At 48.5% G+C, this 17,893-nt stretch overlaps 6 non-coding genes across 6 annotated transcripts; all 6 read left to right on the top strand.

Moving 5' to 3' along the window:
• Window positions 1-1,107: 1,107 nt before the first annotated feature.
• On the top strand, window positions 1,108-1,226 carry LOC126452287 (5S ribosomal RNA). Its single transcript, XR_007584595.1, has one exon. It is a non-coding gene; the product is annotated as a 5S ribosomal RNA (ribosomal RNA).
• A 3,667-nt stretch (window positions 1,227-4,893) lies between these two features.
• LOC126452286 (5S ribosomal RNA) lies at window positions 4,894-5,012 on the top strand. Its single transcript, XR_007584594.1, has one exon. It is a non-coding gene; the product is annotated as a 5S ribosomal RNA (ribosomal RNA).
• Window positions 5,013-8,480: 3,468 nt separating this feature from the next.
• On the top strand, window positions 8,481-8,599 carry LOC126452285 (5S ribosomal RNA). The gene has a single exon (XR_007584593.1). It is a non-coding gene; the product is annotated as a 5S ribosomal RNA (ribosomal RNA).
• Window positions 8,600-12,186: 3,587 nt separating this feature from the next.
• LOC126452306 (5S ribosomal RNA) lies at window positions 12,187-12,305 on the top strand. Its single transcript, XR_007584611.1, has one exon. It is a non-coding gene; the product is annotated as a 5S ribosomal RNA (ribosomal RNA).
• A 1,275-nt stretch (window positions 12,306-13,580) lies between these two features.
• LOC126452293 (5S ribosomal RNA) lies at window positions 13,581-13,699 on the top strand. Its single transcript, XR_007584600.1, has one exon. It is a non-coding gene; the product is annotated as a 5S ribosomal RNA (ribosomal RNA).
• A 1,265-nt stretch (window positions 13,700-14,964) lies between these two features.
• Window positions 14,965-15,083, top strand: LOC126452284 (5S ribosomal RNA). Its single transcript, XR_007584592.1, has one exon. It is a non-coding gene; the product is annotated as a 5S ribosomal RNA (ribosomal RNA).
• Window positions 15,084-17,893: the final 2,810 nt, after the last annotated feature.

Below are 17,893 nucleotides of genomic sequence, written 5' to 3'. Positions count from 1 at the left end.
ATCGGTGACTGCCTGGGACCTCTGGCTGTCTTCATATTTTGCTTTTTTGTCGCCACCACCAGTGCCAGCCCTCTTTTTCAGATGTGACAACGATGTTTCCACAATGACTTAAATCTGTTGTAATAAACAAAAGATACGATATTAGGGATAGAAGAGTGTGCCAAGGAAGATTTCCAAAGAGTCTCTGGAAATAACAAAACAGTATGAAACGACAGAAATGTTGTGAAATACGTCAGGGCACATTGTTTTGTAGCAGTGCACAACTGCAAATTTGAAAACAACAATTTATCTTTCGCCGCTAGAAGAGATGGATGCTTTGTCGAACCTCCTGTGTCTTGTGTCCTTGTTTTCGCGCCTTTCCATGGCACGGCACAGCGCTGCTCTAGTAGCTCCGAACGGCCGCACGCGGCGTCTCGGACACGCCGGTTCGGCCCGCGCCCATCTCGCAGATGTTTGTCGTGCTTGTGCGGTCATATGGAGCGCGACCCGAGCGGCAGCGAGCGGCAGTCGAGCAAAGTCGGGACGGAAGGGAAGGGAAGGGAAGGGGAGGGGACACGACAGGCGAGGATGCAACGCGCAAATTACGCAAATATCTGGAAGCGCGGCGCGTGTCAGCCAGGTGAGAAAGCCTCCGCCGGTCCAGCAGGACACTGCCACACCCCGCGCAGTCCCCCCCGACGCCCGGCCCTGCGCCGGACAACAAGAACAAGGTGCGTCTCCCGCGAGTGTCGGAGGCCGCACGCACCAAACGAATGACAGGCGGTGCAACGAGCAGCTGTGTTGTGCGTGTCACCCACGTGGCGGTGGAAGGACGTGCTTTGCGTCAAATGTGCCACGGAAAACGGCGATTTCGTGTGTTGGGAGAAGGGACGAACGCTTCTTCTGCAGTGCGGCTACAACAAGAACAAGGTGCGTCTCCCGCGAGTGTCGGAGGCCGCACGCACCAAACGAATGACAGGCGGTGCAACGAGCAGCTGTGTTGTGCGTGTCACCCACGTGGCGGTGGAAGGACGTGCTTTGCGTCAAATGTGCCACGGAAAACGGCGATTTCGTGTGTTGGGAGAAGGGACGAACGCTTCTTCTGCAGTGCGGCTACATTATAAGGACGCCAACGGCCATACCATGTTGAATACACCGGTTCTCGTCCGATCACCGAAGTTAAGCAACATCGGGCCCGGTTAGTACTTGGATGGGTGACCGCCTGGGAACACCGGGTATCATGGAATCCTTCGAAAAGGCTTCAGGTGCCAAAACGAATCCGAGGAAGACAGTGCTACTACCAATAGGCAACGGCAGACTGCGACCAGCGAGACAGTGGTACCGAGTGACAAACAACCATAGGGCACTCGGAGTGGAACTACAGCAGTGCCCTCTGAAAATGGCAGCACAAAACTGGCGCAGCGTCTTGAACACAACGAGAGGGCTCGTGAGGATACACGCGAACCGGAACCTGACGCTGAGCCAAAGAGTGCAGTTAGTAAACGAAACAATCCTGTCGAAAGCGTGGTACATGGCGCAAATACTATGTGCTCCGACGGAAATTGCGCGAGCGATAGGAAGTGCGGCGTACTACTTGCTGTGGAGGCGGGAAATCTTCAAGGTCTCCCAGGCGACGTGTTTCCTGTCAAGGGACGAAGGCGGACTTGGTCTGACTGACGTTAAGACGAAATGCGCGGCACTGCTTCTACACCGTGCGATGAAAATGGCAAACCAGAACAACAACAGTATAACGTCCAGCCTGATAAACCAATATAAACCTGAATCTGAAGAGGCTCCTGTAGACACCACGCACATACCATTCAAGTTGCGGCACATAAAACAGATGGCAATCGACAAGAGCTACATCACCGCGGTCGTTGCCAACCCACAGCAAAGAACGGCGAGGAACATCTACAGCGCTCTGAGGGGGAAGGCAAGAAAGTCCAAAATAGAGACGAGTTTTCCAGACCATGACTGGCCACAGGTCTGGAAGAATGTCTCGGAACGGACACTTCCTGAGCACGCCAGGGACACGTGGTATAAAATCATCCACAAAACAGTGCCGACAAACGAAAAACTGGCACGCATAAAAATGCGGGAATCCCCAAACTGCGAGCTCTGCAACCAGACCGACACCATCGAGCATCGTTTTGGCTGCAGAGAGAGCGGGGAAATATGGGCGACAGCGAGAAGAATGATCGCCCACATCAACAGAACCGACGAGAGGGCGATACATGTCTCAGCTGTCACTGTCCCGGACGCGAAGCCTTTCCCCAAAGCAAAACGCCTGGCCACAATGTGGATCATCGCCATGACGGCACACGCCATCGTCACGAAACGGCAGACCGACAAGGCGCAGTTCCTCACGGACCTGTGGGAGGAACACAGGAGGGCCAAACAACGCTCCAAGTACCGAGAGACCTTCCAGAACTTCCTGCAGGTCCCGCTGGACGCCGCCTTCCGAGACGCCTTCAACACGACGTGACCGACGCCCTCCCACAACACCCACACCCCAGTCGCTGAGGACTTCGCCCACCGATCCCTCCAAAGCCCCGACGGCAAGAATGGTGCAGCGCGGAAAGCGTTTTTTACGAAATGTGCACATAGTGAAAGTTTATATGTGAAGCAGTGCAAAAGTGAGTGACGTGTGCCAATTGTAGTGATACAGTGTCCAATTGCCACATAAAAGCAGGCAAGGAAATGGTCAGAGATAAATTTAGTGAAAAGGTTACAAAGTGCCCCAAGAAAACAACAAAATGTCATACAGTGTATTGCGTGTAATTAATGTGTTCTCTCACTCACTCTCTCTCTCTCTCTCTCTCTCTCTCTCGCCACTCAAGGTACGCTTTTCCTTTCTCTTATGTTTTCAGTTTTTTTGCTTATTGACTTGTTTTTTTTTGTTTCATTGTTTTTTTTGTTTTTTATTTGTTTGTTTGTTGTTCCTTTTTGCTTTTTGTTTTGTTGTAAATCTCGGCCCATCATGTGCCAATCGTAGCATGCCTCTCTGCGACTAATAATCCCCGGCATTCACAAATTTAATCACATAGATGTTTCTGGTTTATAATCCCCTTTTTCGCCTCTGGGTACATATAGCAAACATGCCAAAATAGGTGCATTTCAAATAGCATAGAAGCAAATTTTTAATTTTCCCTTTTTTTCCATGTAAATTCAAAAAAAAAAAATATATATATATATAGAAATAACGCAAGCTTTGGAATTAAAAGACATAAAAAAAAAAATCAAACAGGAAAATCTACATGAAGGACACTCAGTGAATAAACGTGTTGTAACTCGACCAAGAACTATCAAAAGAACAATCAGAACAGAAACCTTGACAGTTAATATCACCGTTCAATAATCAAGTACACCATTTAATGTAAAGACTTGTAATTGTTACAATTTGTAAATAAAAGTTTATATACGTTACAAAAAAAAAAAAAAGGTGCTGTTGGCTCTATCTAATTTTTTAATTTTTACGTCGCTACACCTGCCAGGCCTCTTTTTCATACTAACTTTCAGGTGTGACAAAGATGCTTCCACAAGCACTTTAAAGTACTGCACTAAACATAAGACACGAAATTACAGTAATGAACTCAGTTTGAGCAAGAATGCGCCGAGGAATAGTGCTAGGAACTCGTTGGAAATAACGAAACACTACGAATCGACAGATGTGTTCTTGAAATGCGTCAGAGCCTACTGTTTTGTAGCAGCGCTAAATTCGGAAAACTAACTAAATAAATGAAAAAAAAAAAAAAATGAACCGTTTTCGTCCGATCACCCAAGTTAAGCAACAACGTTAGTATTCGGATCGGTGACTGCCTGGGACCTCTGGCTGTCTTCATATTTTGCTTTTTTGTCGCCACCACCAGTGCCAGCCCTCTTTTTCAGATGTGACAACGATGTTTCCACAATGACTTAAATCTGTTGTAATAAACAAAAGATACGATATTAGGGATAGAAGAGTGTGCCAAGGAAGATTTCCAAAGAGTCTCTGGAAATAACAAAACAGTATGAAACGACAGAAATGTTGTGAAATACGTCAGGGCACATTGTTTTGTAGCAGTGCACAACTGCAAATTTGAAAACAACAATTTATCTTTCGCCGCTAGAAGAGATGGATGCTTTGTCGAACCTCCTGTGTCTTGTGTCCTTGTTTTCGCGCCTTTCCATGGCACGGCACAGCGCTGCTCTAGTAGCTCCGAACGGCCGCACGCGGCGTCTCGGACACGCCGGTTCGGCCCGCGCCCATCTCGCAGATGTTTGTCGTGCTTGTGCGGTCATATGGAGCGCGACCCGAGCGGCAGCGAGCGGCAGTCGAGCAAAGTCGGGACGGAAGGGAAGGGAAGGGAAGGGGAGGGGACACGACAGGCGAGGATGCAACGCGCAAATTACGCAAATATCTGGAAGCGCGGCGCGTGTCAGCCAGGTGAGAAAGCCTCCGCCGGTCCAGCAGGACACTGCCACACCCCGCGCAGTCCCCCCCGACGCCCGGCCCTGCGCCGGACAACAAGAACAAGGTGCGTCTCCCGCGAGTGTCGGAGGCCGCACGCACCAAACGAATGACAGGCGGTGCAACGAGCAGCTGTGTTGTGCGTGTCACCCACGTGGCGGTGGAAGGACGTGCTTTGCGTCAAATGTGCCACGGAAAACGGCGATTTCGTGTGTTGGGAGAAGGGACGAACGCTTCTTCTGCAGTGCGGCTACAACAAGAACAAGGTGCGTCTCCCGCGAGTGTCGGAGGCCGCACGCACCAAACGAATGACAGGCGGTGCAACGAGCAGCTGTGTTGTGCGTGTCACCCACGTGGCGGTGGAAGGACGTGCTTTGCGTCAAATGTGCCACGGAAAACGGCGATTTCGTGTGTTGGGAGAAGGGACGAACGCTTCTTCTGCAGTGCGGCTACATTATAAGGACGCCAACGGCCATACCATGTTGAATACACCGGTTCTCGTCCGATCACCGAAGTTAAGCAACATCGGGCCCGGTTAGTACTTGGATGGGTGACCGCCTGGGAACACCGGGTATCATGGAATCCTTCGAAAAGGCTTCAGGTGCCAAAACGAATCCGAGGAAGACAGTGCTACTACCAATAGGCAACGGCAGACTGCGACCAGCGAGACAGTGGTACCGAGTGACAAACAACCATAGGGCACTCGGAGTGGAACTACAGCAGTGCCCTCTGAAAATGGCAGCACAAAACTGGCGCAGCGTCTTGAACACAACGAGAGGGCTCGTGAGGATACACGCGAACCGGAACCTGACGCTGAGCCAAAGAGTGCAGTTAGTAAACGAAACAATCCTGTCGAAAGCGTGGTACATGGCGCAAATACTATGTGCTCCGACGGAAATTGCGCGAGCGATAGGAAGTGCGGCGTACTACTTGCTGTGGAGGCGGGAAATCTTCAAGGTCTCCCAGGCGACGTGTTTCCTGTCAAGGGACGAAGGCGGACTTGGTCTGACTGACGTTAAGACGAAATGCGCGGCACTGCTTCTACACCGTGCGATGAAAATGGCAAACCAGAACAACAACAGTATAACGTCCAGCCTGATAAACCAATATAAACCTGAATCTGAAGAGGCTCCTGTAGACACCACGCACATACCATTCAAGTTGCGGCACATAAAACAGATGGCAATCGACAAGAGCTACATCACCGCGGTCGTTGCCAACCCACAGCAAAGAACGGCGAGGAACATCTACAGCGCTCTGAGGGGGAAGGCAAGAAAGTCCAAAATAGAGACGAGTTTTCCAGACCATGACTGGCCACAGGTCTGGAAGAATGTCTCGGAACGGACACTTCCTGAGCACGCCAGGGACACGTGGTATAAAATCATCCACAAAACAGTGCCGACAAACGAAAAACTGGCACGCATAAAAATGCGGGAATCCCCAAACTGCGAGCTCTGCAACCAGACCGACACCATCGAGCATCGTTTTGGCTGCAGAGAGAGCGGGGAAATATGGGCGACAGCGAGAAGAATGATCGCCCACATCAACAGAACCGACGAGAGGGCGATACATGTCTCAGCTGTCACTGTCCCGGACGCGAAGCCTTTCCCCAAAGCAAAACGCCTGGCCACAATGTGGATCATCGCCATGACGGCACACGCCATCGTCACGAAACGGCAGACCGACAAGGCGCAGTTCCTCACGGACCTGTGGGAGGAACACAGGAGGGCCAAACAACGCTCCAAGTACCGAGAGACCTTCCAGAACTTCCTGCAGGTCCCGCTGGACGCCGCCTTCCGAGACGCCTTCAACACGACGTGACCGACGCCCTCCCACAACACCCACACCCCAGTCGCTGAGGACTTCGCCCACCGATCCCTCCAAAGCCCCGACGGCAAGAATGGTGCAGCGCGGAAAGCGTTTTTTACGAAATGTGCACATAGTGAAAGTTTATATGTGAAGCAGTGCAAAAGTGAGTGACGTGTGCCAATTGTAGTGATACAGTGTCCAATTGCCACATAAAAGCAGGCAAGGAAATGGTCAGAGATAAATTTAGTGAAAAGGTTACAAAGTGCCCCAAGAAAACAACAAAATGTCATACAGTGTATTGCGTGTAATTAATGTGTTCTCTCACTCACTCTCTCTCTCTCTCTCTCTCTCTCTCTCGCCACTCAAGGTACGCTTTTCCTTTCTCTTATGTTTTCAGTTTTTTTGCTTATTGACTTGTTTTTTTTTGTTTCATTGTTTTTTTTGTTTTTTATTTGTTTGTTTGTTGTTCCTTTTTGCTTTTTGTTTTGTTGTAAATCTCGGCCCATCATGTGCCAATCGTAGCATGCCTCTCTGCGACTAATAATCCCCGGCATTCACAAATTTAATCACATAGATGTTTCTGGTTTATAATCCCCTTTTTCGCCTCTGGGTACATATAGCAAACATGCCAAAATAGGTGCATTTCAAATAGCATAGAAGCAAATTTTTAATTTTCCCTTTTTTTCCATGTAAATTCAAAAAAAAAAAATATATATATATATAGAAATAACGCAAGCTTTGGAATTAAAAGACATAAAAAAAAAAATCAAACAGGAAAATCTACATGAAGGACACTCAGTGAATAAACGTGTTGTAACTCGACCAAGAACTATCAAAAGAACAATCAGAACAGAAACCTTGACAGTTAATATCACCGTTCAATAATCAAGTACACCATTTAATGTAAAGACTTGTAATTGTTACAATTTGTAAATAAAAGTTTATATACGTTACAAAAAAAAAAAAAAGGTGCTGTTGGCTCTATCTAATTTTTTAATTTTTACGTCGCTACACCTGCCAGGCCTCTTTTTCATACTAACTTTCAGGTGTGACAAAGATGCTTCCACAAGCACTTTAAAGTACTGCACTAAACATAAGACACGAAATTACAGTAATGAACTCAGTTTGAGCAAGAATGCGCCGAGGAATAGTGCTAGGAACTCGTTGGAAATAACGAAACACTACGAATCGACAGATGTGTTCTTGAAATGCGTCAGAGCCTACTGTTTTGTAGCAGCGCTAAATTCGGAAAACTAACTAAATAAATGAAAAAAAAAAAAAAGTGAACCGTTTTCGTCCGATCACCCAAGTTAAGCAACAACGTTAGTATTCGGATCGGTGACTGCCTGGGACCTCTGGCTGTCTTCATATTTTGCTTTTTTGTCGCCACCACCAGTGCCAGCCCTCTTTTTCAGATGTGACAACGATGTTTCCACAATGACTTAAATCTGTTGTAATAAACAAAAGATACGATATTAGGGATAGAAGAGTGTGCCAAGGAAGATTTCCAAAGAGTCTCTGGAAATAACAAAACAGTATGAAACGACAGAAATGTTGTGAAATACGTCAGGGCACATTGTTTTGTAGCAGTGCACAACTGCAAATTTGAAAACAACAATTTATCTTTCGCCGCTAGAAGAGATGGATGCTTTGTCGAACCTCCTGTGTCTTGTGTCCTTGTTTTCGCGCCTTTCCATGGCACGGCACAGCGCTGCTCTAGTAGCTCCGAACGGCCGCACGCGGCGTCTCGGACACGCCGGTTCGGCCCGCGCCCATCTCGCAGATGTTTGTCGTGCTTGTGCGGTCATATGGAGCGCGACCCGAGCGGCAGCGAGCGGCAGTCGAGCAAAGTCGGGACGGAAGGGAAGGGAAGGGAAGGGGAGGGGACACGACAGGCGAGGATGCAACGCGCAAATTACGCAAATATCTGGAAGCGCGGCGCGTGTCAGCCAGGTGAGAAAGCCTCCGCCGGTCCAGCAGGACACTGCCACACCCCGCGCAGTCCCCCCCGACGCCCGGCCCTGCGCCGGACAACAAGAACAAGGTGCGTCTCCCGCGAGTGTCGGAGGCCGCACGCACCAAACGAATGACAGGCGGTGCAACGAGCAGCTGTGTTGTGCGTGTCACCCACGTGGCGGTGGAAGGACGTGCTTTGCGTCAAATGTGCCACGGAAAACGGCGATTTCGTGTGTTGGGAGAAGGGACGAACGCTTCTTCTGCAGTGCGGCTACATTATAAGGACGCCAACGGCCATACCATGTTGAATACACCGGTTCTCGTCCGATCACCGAAGTTAAGCAACATCGGGCCCGGTTAGTACTTGGATGGGTGACCGCCTGGGAACACCGGGTATCATGGAATCCTTCGAAAAGGCTTCAGGTGCCAAAACGAATCCGAGGAAGACAGTGCTACTACCAATAGGCAACGGCAGACTGCGACCAGCGAGACAGTGGTACCGAGTGACAAACAACCATAGGGCACTCGGAGTGGAACTACAGCAGTGCCCTCTGAAAATGGCAGCACAAAACTGGCGCAGCGTCTTGAACACAACGAGAGGGCTCGTGAGGATACACGCGAACCGGAACCTGACGCTGAGCCAAAGAGTGCAGTTAGTAAACGAAACAATCCTGTCGAAAGCGTGGTACATGGCGCAAATACTATGTGCTCCGACGGAAATTGCGCGAGCGATAGGAAGTGCGGCGTACTACTTGCTGTGGAGGCGGGAAATCTTCAAGGTCTCCCAGGCGACGTGTTTCCTGTCAAGGGACGAAGGCGGACTTGGTCTGACTGACGTTAAGACGAAATGCGCGGCACTGCTTCTACACCGTGCGATGAAAATGGCAAACCAGAACAACAACAGTATAACGTCCAGCCTGATAAACCAATATAAACCTGAATCTGAAGAGGCTCCTGTAGACACCACGCACATACCATTCAAGTTGCGGCACATAAAACAGATGGCAATCGACAAGAGCTACATCACCGCGGTCGTTGCCAACCCACAGCAAAGAACGGCGAGGAACATCTACAGCGCTCTGAGGGGGAAGGCAAGAAAGTCCAAAATAGAGACGAGTTTTCCAGACCATGACTGGCCACAGGTCTGGAAGAATGTCTCGGAACGGACACTTCCTGAGCACGCCAGGGACACGTGGTATAAAATCATCCACAAAACAGTGCCGACAAACGAAAAACTGGCACGCATAAAAATGCGGGAATCCCCAAACTGCGAGCTCTGCAACCAGACCGACACCATCGAGCATCGTTTTGGCTGCAGAGAGAGCGGGGAAATATGGGCGACAGCGAGAAGAATGATCGCCCACATCAACAGAACCGACGAGAGGGCGATACATGTCTCAGCTGTCACTGTCCCGGACGCGAAGCCTTTCCCCAAAGCAAAACGCCTGGCCACAATGTGGATCATCGCCATGACGGCACACGCCATCGTCACGAAACGGCAGACCGACAAGGCGCAGTTCCTCACGGACCTGTGGGAGGAACACAGGAGGGCCAAACAACGCTCCAAGTACCGAGAGACCTTCCAGAACTTCCTGCAGGTCCCGCTGGACGCCGCCTTCCGAGACGCCTTCAACACGACGTGACCGACGCCCTCCCACAACACCCACACCCCAGTCGCTGAGGACTTCGCCCACCGATCCCTCCAAAGCCCCGACGGCAAGAATGGTGCAGCGCGGAAAGCGTTTTTTACGAAATGTGCACATAGTGAAAGTTTATATGTGAAGCAGTGCAAAAGTGAGTGACGTGTGCCAATTGTAGTGATACAGTGTCCAATTGCCACATAAAAGCAGGCAAGGAAATGGTCAGAGATAAATTTAGTGAAAAGGTTACAAAGTGCCCCAAGAAAACAACAAAATGTCATACAGTGTATTGCGTGTAATTAATGTGTTCTCTCACTCACTCTCTCTCTCTCTCTCTCTCTCTCTCTCGCCACTCAAGGTACGCTTTTCCTTTCTCTTATGTTTTCAGTTTTTTTGCTTATTGACTTGTTTTTTTTTGTTTCATTGTTTTTTTTGTTTTTTATTTGTTTGTTTGTTGTTCCTTTTTGCTTTTTGTTTTGTTGTAAATCTCGGCCCATCATGTGCCAATCGTAGCATGCCTCTCTGCGACTAATAATCCCCGGCATTCACAAATTTAATCACATAGATGTTTCTGGTTTATAATCCCCTTTTTCGCCTCTGGGTACATATAGCAAACATGCCAAAATAGGTGCATTTCAAATAGCATAGAAGCAAATTTTTAATTTTCCCTTTTTTTCCATGTAAATTCAAAAAAAAAAAATATATATATATATAGAAATAACGCAAGCTTTGGAATTAAAAGACATAAAAAAAAAAATCAAACAGGAAAATCTACATGAAGGACACTCAGTGAATAAACGTGTTGTAACTCGACCAAGAACTATCAAAAGAACAATCAGAACAGAAACCTTGACAGTTAATATCACCGTTCAATAATCAAGTACACCATTTAATGTAAAGACTTGTAATTGTTACAATTTGTAAATAAAAGTTTATATACGTTACAAAAAAAAAAAAAAGGTGCTGTTGGCTCTATCTAATTTTTTAATTTTTACGTCGCTACACCTGCCAGGCCTCTTTTTCATACTAACTTTCAGGTGTGACAAAGATGCTTCCACAAGCACTTTAAAGTACTGCACTAAACATAAGACACGAAATTACAGTAATGAACTCAGTTTGAGCAAGAATGCGCCGAGGAATAGTGCTAGGAACTCGTTGGAAATAACGAAACACTACGAATCGACAGATGTGTTCTTGAAATGCGTCAGAGCCTACTGTTTTGTAGCAGCGCTAAATTCGGAAAACTAACTAAATAAATGAAAAAAAAAAAAAAATGAACCGTTTTCGTCCGATCACCCAAGTTAAGCAACAACGTTAGTATTCGGATCGGTGACTGCCTGGGACCTCTGGCTGTCTTCATATTTTGCTTTTTTGTCGCCACCACCAGTGCCAGCCCTCTTTTTCAGATGTGACAACGATGTTTCCACAATGACTTAAATCTGTTGTAATAAACAAAAGATACGATATTAGGGATAGAAGAGTGTGCCAAGGAAGATTTCCAAAGAGTCTCTGGAAATAACAAAACAGTATGAAACGACAGAAATGTTGTGAAATACGTCAGGGCACATTGTTTTGTAGCAGTGCACAACTGCAAATTTGAAAACAACAATTTATCTTTCGCCGCTAGAAGAGATGGATGCTTTGTCGAACCTCCTGTGTCTTGTGTCCTTGTTTTCGCGCCTTTCCATGGCACGGCACAGCGCTGCTCTAGTAGCTCCGAACGGCCGCACGCGGCGTCTCGGACACGCCGGTTCGGCCCGCGCCCATCTCGCAGATGTTTGTCGTGCTTGTGCGGTCATATGGAGCGCGACCCGAGCGGCAGCGAGCGGCAGTCGAGCAAAGTCGGGACAAGTCGGGACGGAAGGGAAGGGAAGGGAAGGGAAGGGGAGGGGACACGACAGGCGAGGATGCAACGCGCAAATTACGCAAATATCTGGAAGCGCGGCGCGTGACAAGTCGGGACGGAAGGGAAGGGAAGGGAAGGGAAGGGGAGGGGACACGACAGGCGAGGATGCAACGCGCAAATTACGCAAATATCTGGAAGCGCGGCGCGTGTCAGCCAGGTGAGAAAGCCTCCGCCGGTCCAGCAGGACACTGCCACACCCCGCGCAGTCCCCCCCGACGCCCGGCCCTGCGCCGGACAACAAGAACAAGGTGCGTCTCCCGCGAGTGTCGGAGGCCGTACGCACCAAACGAATGACAGGCGGTGCAACGAGCAGCTGTGTCGTGCGTGTCACCCACGTGGCGGTGGAAGGACGTGCTTTGCGTCAAATGTGCCACGGAAAACGGCGATTTCGTGTGTTGGGAGAAGGGACGAACGCTTCTTCTGCAGTGCGGCTACATTATAAGGACGCCAACGGCCATACCATGTTGAATACACCGGTTCTCGTCCGATCACCGAAGTTAAGCAACATCGGGCCCGGTTTGTACTTGGATGGGTGACCGCCTGGGAACACCGGGTGCTGTTGGCTCTATCTAATTTTTTAATTTTTACGTCGCTACACCTGCCAGGCCTCTTTTTCATACTAACTTTCAGGTGTGACAAAGATGCTTCCACAAGCACTTTAAAGTACTGCACTAAACATAAGACACGAAATTACAGTAATGAACTCAGTTTGAGCAAGAATGCGCCGAGGAATAGTGCTAGGAACTCGTTGGAAATAACGAAACACTACGAATCGACAGATGTGTTCTTGAAATGCGTCAGAGCCTACTGTTTTGTAGCAGCGCTAAATTCGGAAAACTAACTAAATAAATGAAAAAAAAAAAAAATGAACCGTTTTCGTCCGATCACCCAAGTTAAGCAACAACGTTAGTATTCGGATCGGTGACTGCCTGGGACCTCTGGCTGTCTTCATATTTTGCTTTTTTGTCGCCACCACCAGTGCCAGCCCTCTTTTTCAGATGTGACAACGATGTTTCCACAATGACTTAAATCTGTTGTAATAAACAAAAGATACGATATTAGGGATAGAAGAGTGTGCCAAGGAAGATTTCCAAAGAGTCTCTGGAAATAACAAAACAGTATGAAACGACAGAAATGTTGTGAAATACGTCAGGGCACATTGTTTTGTAGCAGTGCACAACTGCAAATTTGAAAACAACAATTTATCTTTCGCCGCTAGAAGAGATGGATGCTTTGTCGAACCTCCTGTGTCTTGTGTCTTTGTTTTCGCGCCTTTCCATGGCACGGCACAGCGCTGCTCTAGTAGCTCCGAACGGCCGCACGCGGCGTCTCGGACACGCCGGTTCGGCCCGCGCCCATCTCGCAGATGTTTGTCGTGCTTGTGCGGTCATATGGAGCGCGACCCGAGCGGCAGCGAGCGGCAGTCGAGCAAAGTCGGGACAAGTCGGGACGGAAGGGAAGGGAAGGGAAGGGAAGGGGAGGGGACACGACAGGCGAGGATGCAACGCGCAAATTACGCAAATATCTGGAAGCGCGGCGCGTGTCAGCCAGGTGAGAAAGCCTCCGCCGGTCCAGCAGGACACTGCCACACCCCGCGCAGTCCCCCCCGACGCCCGGCCCTGCGCCGGACAACAAGAACAAGGTGCGTCTCCCGCGAGTGTCGGAGGCCGCACGCACCAAACGAATGACAGGCGGTGCAACGAGCAGCTGTGTTGTGCGTGTCACCCACGTGGCGGTGGAAGGACGTGCTTTGCGTCAAATGTGCCACGGAAAACGGCGATTTCGTGTGTTGGGAGAAGGGACGAACGCTTCTTCTGCAGTGCGGCTACATTATAAGGACGCCAACGGCCATACCATGTTGAATACACCGGTTCTCGTCCGATCACCGAAGTTAAGCAACATCGGGCCCGGTTTGTACTTGGATGGGTGACCGCCTGGGAACACCGGGTGCTGTTGGCTCTATCTAATTTTTTAATTTTTACGTCGCTACACCTGCCAGGCCTCTTTTTCATACTAACTTTCAGGTGTGACAAAGATGCTTCCACAAGCACTTTAAAGTACTGCACTAAACATAAGACACGAAATTACAGTAATGAACTCAGTTTGAGCAAGAATGCGCCGAGGAATAGTGCTAGGAACTCGTTGGAAATAACGAAACACTACGAATCGACAGATGTGTTCTTGAAATGCGTCAGAGCCTACTGTTTTGTAGCAGCGCTAAATTCGGAAAACTAACTAAATAAATGAAAAAAAAAAAAAATGAACCGTTTTCGTCCGATCACCCAAGTTAAGCAACAACGTTAGTATTCGGATCGGTGACTGCCTGGGACCTCTGGCTGTCTTCATATTTTGCTTTTTTGTCGCCACCACCAGTGCCAGCCCTCTTTTTCAGATGTGACAACGATGTTTCCACAATGACTTAAATCTGTTGTAATAAACAAAAGATACGATATTAGGGATAGAAGAGTGTGCCAAGGAAGATTTCCAAAGAGTCTCTGGAAATAACAAAACAGTATGAAACGACAGAAATGTTGTGAAATACGTCAGGGCACATTGTTTTGTAGCAGTGCACAACTGCAAATTTGAAAACAACAATTTATCTTTCGCCGCTAGAAGAGATGGATGCTTTGTCGAACCTCCTGTGTCTTGTGTCTTTGTTTTCGCGCCTTTCCATGGCACGGCACAGCGCTGCTCTAGTAGCTCCGAACGGCCGCACGCGGCGTCTCGGACACGCCGGTTCGGCCCGCGCCCATCTCGCAGATGTTTGTCGTGCTTGTGCGGTCATATGGAGCGCGACCCGAGCGGCAGCGAGCGGCAGTCGAGCAAAGTCGGGACGGAAGGGAAGGGAAGGGAAGGGAAGGGGAGGGGACACGACAGGCGAGGATGCAACGCGCAAATTACGCAAATATCTGGAAGCGCGGCGCGTGTCAGCCAGGTGAGAAAGCCTCCGCCGGTCCAGCAGGACACTGCCACACCCCGCGCAGTCCCCCCCGACGCCCGGCCCTGCGCCGGACAACAAGAACAAGGTGCGTCTCCCGCGAGTGTCGGAGGCCGCACGCACCAAACGAATGACAGGCGGTGCAACGAGCAGCTGTGTTGTGCGTGTCACCCACGTGGCGGTGGAAGGACGTGCTTTGCGTCAAATGTGCCACGGAAAACGGCGATTTCGTGTGTTGGGAGAAGGGACGAACGCTTCTTCTGCAGTGCGGCTACATTATAAGGACGCCAACGGCCATACCATGTTGAATACACCGGTTCTCGTCCGATCACCGAAGTTAAGCAACATCGGGCCCGGTTAGTACTTGGATGGGTGACCGCCTGGGAACACCGGGTATCATGGAATCCTTCGAAAAGGCTTCAGGTGCCAAAACGAATCCGAGCAAGACAGTGCTACTACCAATAGGCAACGGCAGACTGCGACCAGCGAGACAGTGGTACCGAGTGACAAACAACCATAGGGCACTCGGAGTGGAACTACAGCAGTGCCCTCTGAAAATGGCAGCACAAAACTGGCGCAGCGTCTTGAACACAACGAGAGGGCTCGTGAGGATACACGCGAACCGGAACCTGACGCTGAGCCAAAGAGTGCAGTTAGTAAACGAAACAATCCTGTCGAAAGCGTGGTACATGGCGCAAATACTATGTGCTCCGACGGAAATTGCGCGAGCGATAGGAAGTGCGGCGTACTACTTGCTGTGGAGGCGGGAAATCTTCAAGGTCTCCCAGGCGACGTGTTTCCTGTCAAGGGACGAAGGCGGACTTGGTCTGACTGACGTTAAGACGAAATGCGCGGCACTGCTTCTACACCGTGCGATGAAAATGGCAAACCAGAACAACAACAGTATAACGTCCAGCCTGATAAACCAATATAAACCTGAATCTGAAGAGGCTCCTGTAGACACCACGCACATACCATTCAAGTTGCGGCACATAAAACAGATGGCAATCGACAAGAGCTACATCACCGCGGTCGTTGCCAACCCACAGCAAAGAACGGCGAGGAACATCTACAGCGCTCTGAGGGGGAAGGCAAGAAAGTCCAAAATAGAGACGAGTTTTCCAGACCATGACTGGCCACAGGTCTGGAAGAATGTCTCGGAACGGACACTTCCTGAGCACGCCAGGGACACGTGGTATAAAATCATCCACAAAACAGTGCCGACAAACGAAAAACTGGCACGCATAAAAATGCGGGAATCCCCAAACTGCGAGCTCTGCAACCAGACCGACACCATCGAGCATCGTTTTGGCTGCAGAGAGAGCGGGGAAATATGGGCGACAGCGAGAAGAATGATCGCCCACATCAACAGAACCGACGAGAGGGCAATACATGTCTCAGCTGTCACTGTCCCGGACGCGAAGCCTTTCCCCAAAGCAAAACGCCTGGCCACAATGTGGATCATCGCCATGACGGCACACGCCATCGTCACGAAACGGCAGACCGACAAGGCGCAGTTCCTCACGGACCTGTGGGAGGAACACAGGAGGGCCAAACAACGCTCCAAGTACCGAGAGACCTTCCAGAACTTCCTGCAGGTCCCGCTGGACGCCGCCTTCCGAGACGCCTTCAACACGACGTGACCGACGCCCTCCCACAACACCCACACCCCAGTCGCTGAGGACTTCGCCCACCGATCCCTCCAAAGCCCCGACGGCAAGAATGGTGCAGCGCGGAAAGCGTTTTTTACGAAATGTGCACATAGTGAAAGTTTATATGTGAAGCAGTGCAAAAGTGAGTGACGTGTGCCAATTGTAGTGATACAGTGTCCAATTGCCACATAAAAGCAGGCAAGGAAATGGTCAGAGATAAATTTAGTGAAAAGGTTACAAAGTGCCCCAAGAAAACAACAAAATGTCATACAGTGTATTGCATGTAATTAATGTGTTCTCTCACTCACTCTCTCTCTCTCTCTCTCTCTCTCTCTCTCTCGCCACTCAAGGTACGCTTTTCCTTTCTCTTATGTTTTCAGTTTTTTTGCTTATTGACTTGTTTTTTTTTGTTTCATTGTTTTTTTTGTTTTTTATTTGTTTGTTTGTTGTTCCTTTTTGCTTTTTGTTTTGTTGTAAATCTCGGCCCATCATGTGCCAATCGTAGCATGCCTCTCTGCGACTAATAATCCCCGGCATTCACAAATTTAATCACATAGATGTTTCTGGTTTATAATCCCCTTTTTCGCCTCTGGGTACATATAGCAAACATGCCAAAATAGGTGCATTTCAAATAGCATAGAAGCAAATTTTTAATTTTCCCTTTTTTTCCATGTAAATTCAAAAAAAAAAAAATATATATATATAGAAATAACGCAAGCTTTGGAATTAAAAGACATAAAAAAAAAAAATCAAACAGGAAAATCTACATGAAGGACACTCAGTGAATAAACGTGTTGTAACTCGACCAAGAACTATCAAAAGAACAATCAGAACAGAAACCTTGACAGTTAATATCACCGTTCAATAATCAAGTACACCATTTAATGTAAAGACTTGTAATTGTTACAATTTGTAAATAAAAGTTTATATACGTTACAAAAAAAAAAAAAAAGGTGCTGTTGGCTCTATCTAATTTTTTAATTTTTACGTCGCTACACCTGCCAGGCCTCTTTTTCATACTAACTTTCAGGTGTGACAAAGATGCTTCCACAAGCACTTTAAAGTACTGCACTAAACATAAGACACGAAATTACAGTAATGAACTCAGTTTGAGCAAGAATGCGCCGAGGAATAGTGCTAGGAACTCGTTGGAAATAACGAAACACTACGAATCGACAGATGTGTTCTTGAAATGCGTCAGAGCCTACTGTTTTGTAGCAGCGCTAAATTCGGAAAACTAACTAAATAAATGAAAAAAAAAAAAAAATGAACCGTTTTCGTCCGATCACCCAAGTTAAGCAACAACGTTAGTATTCGGATCGGTGACTGCCTGGGACCTCTGGCTGTCTTCATATTTTGCTTTTTTGTCGCCACCACCAGTGCCAGCCCTCTTTTTCAGATGTGACAACGATGTTTCCACAATGACTTAAATCTGTTGTAATAAACAAAAGATACGATATTAGGGATAGAAGAGTGTGCCAAGGAAGATTTCCAAAGAGTCTCTGGAAATAACAAAACAGTATGAAACGACAGAAATGTTGTGAAATACGTCAGGGCACATTG

The sequence above is a fragment of the Schistocerca serialis genome, unplaced genomic scaffold (assembly GCF_023864345.2).
Source record: "Schistocerca serialis cubense isolate TAMUIC-IGC-003099 unplaced genomic scaffold, iqSchSeri2.2 HiC_scaffold_844, whole genome shotgun sequence".
In the NCBI taxonomy this organism is placed as follows: Eukaryota; Metazoa; Arthropoda; class Insecta; order Orthoptera; family Acrididae; genus Schistocerca; species Schistocerca serialis.
The sequence above is the reverse complement of the archived record's forward strand: the minus strand, read 5'-3'. Positions and strand labels throughout refer to the sequence as shown.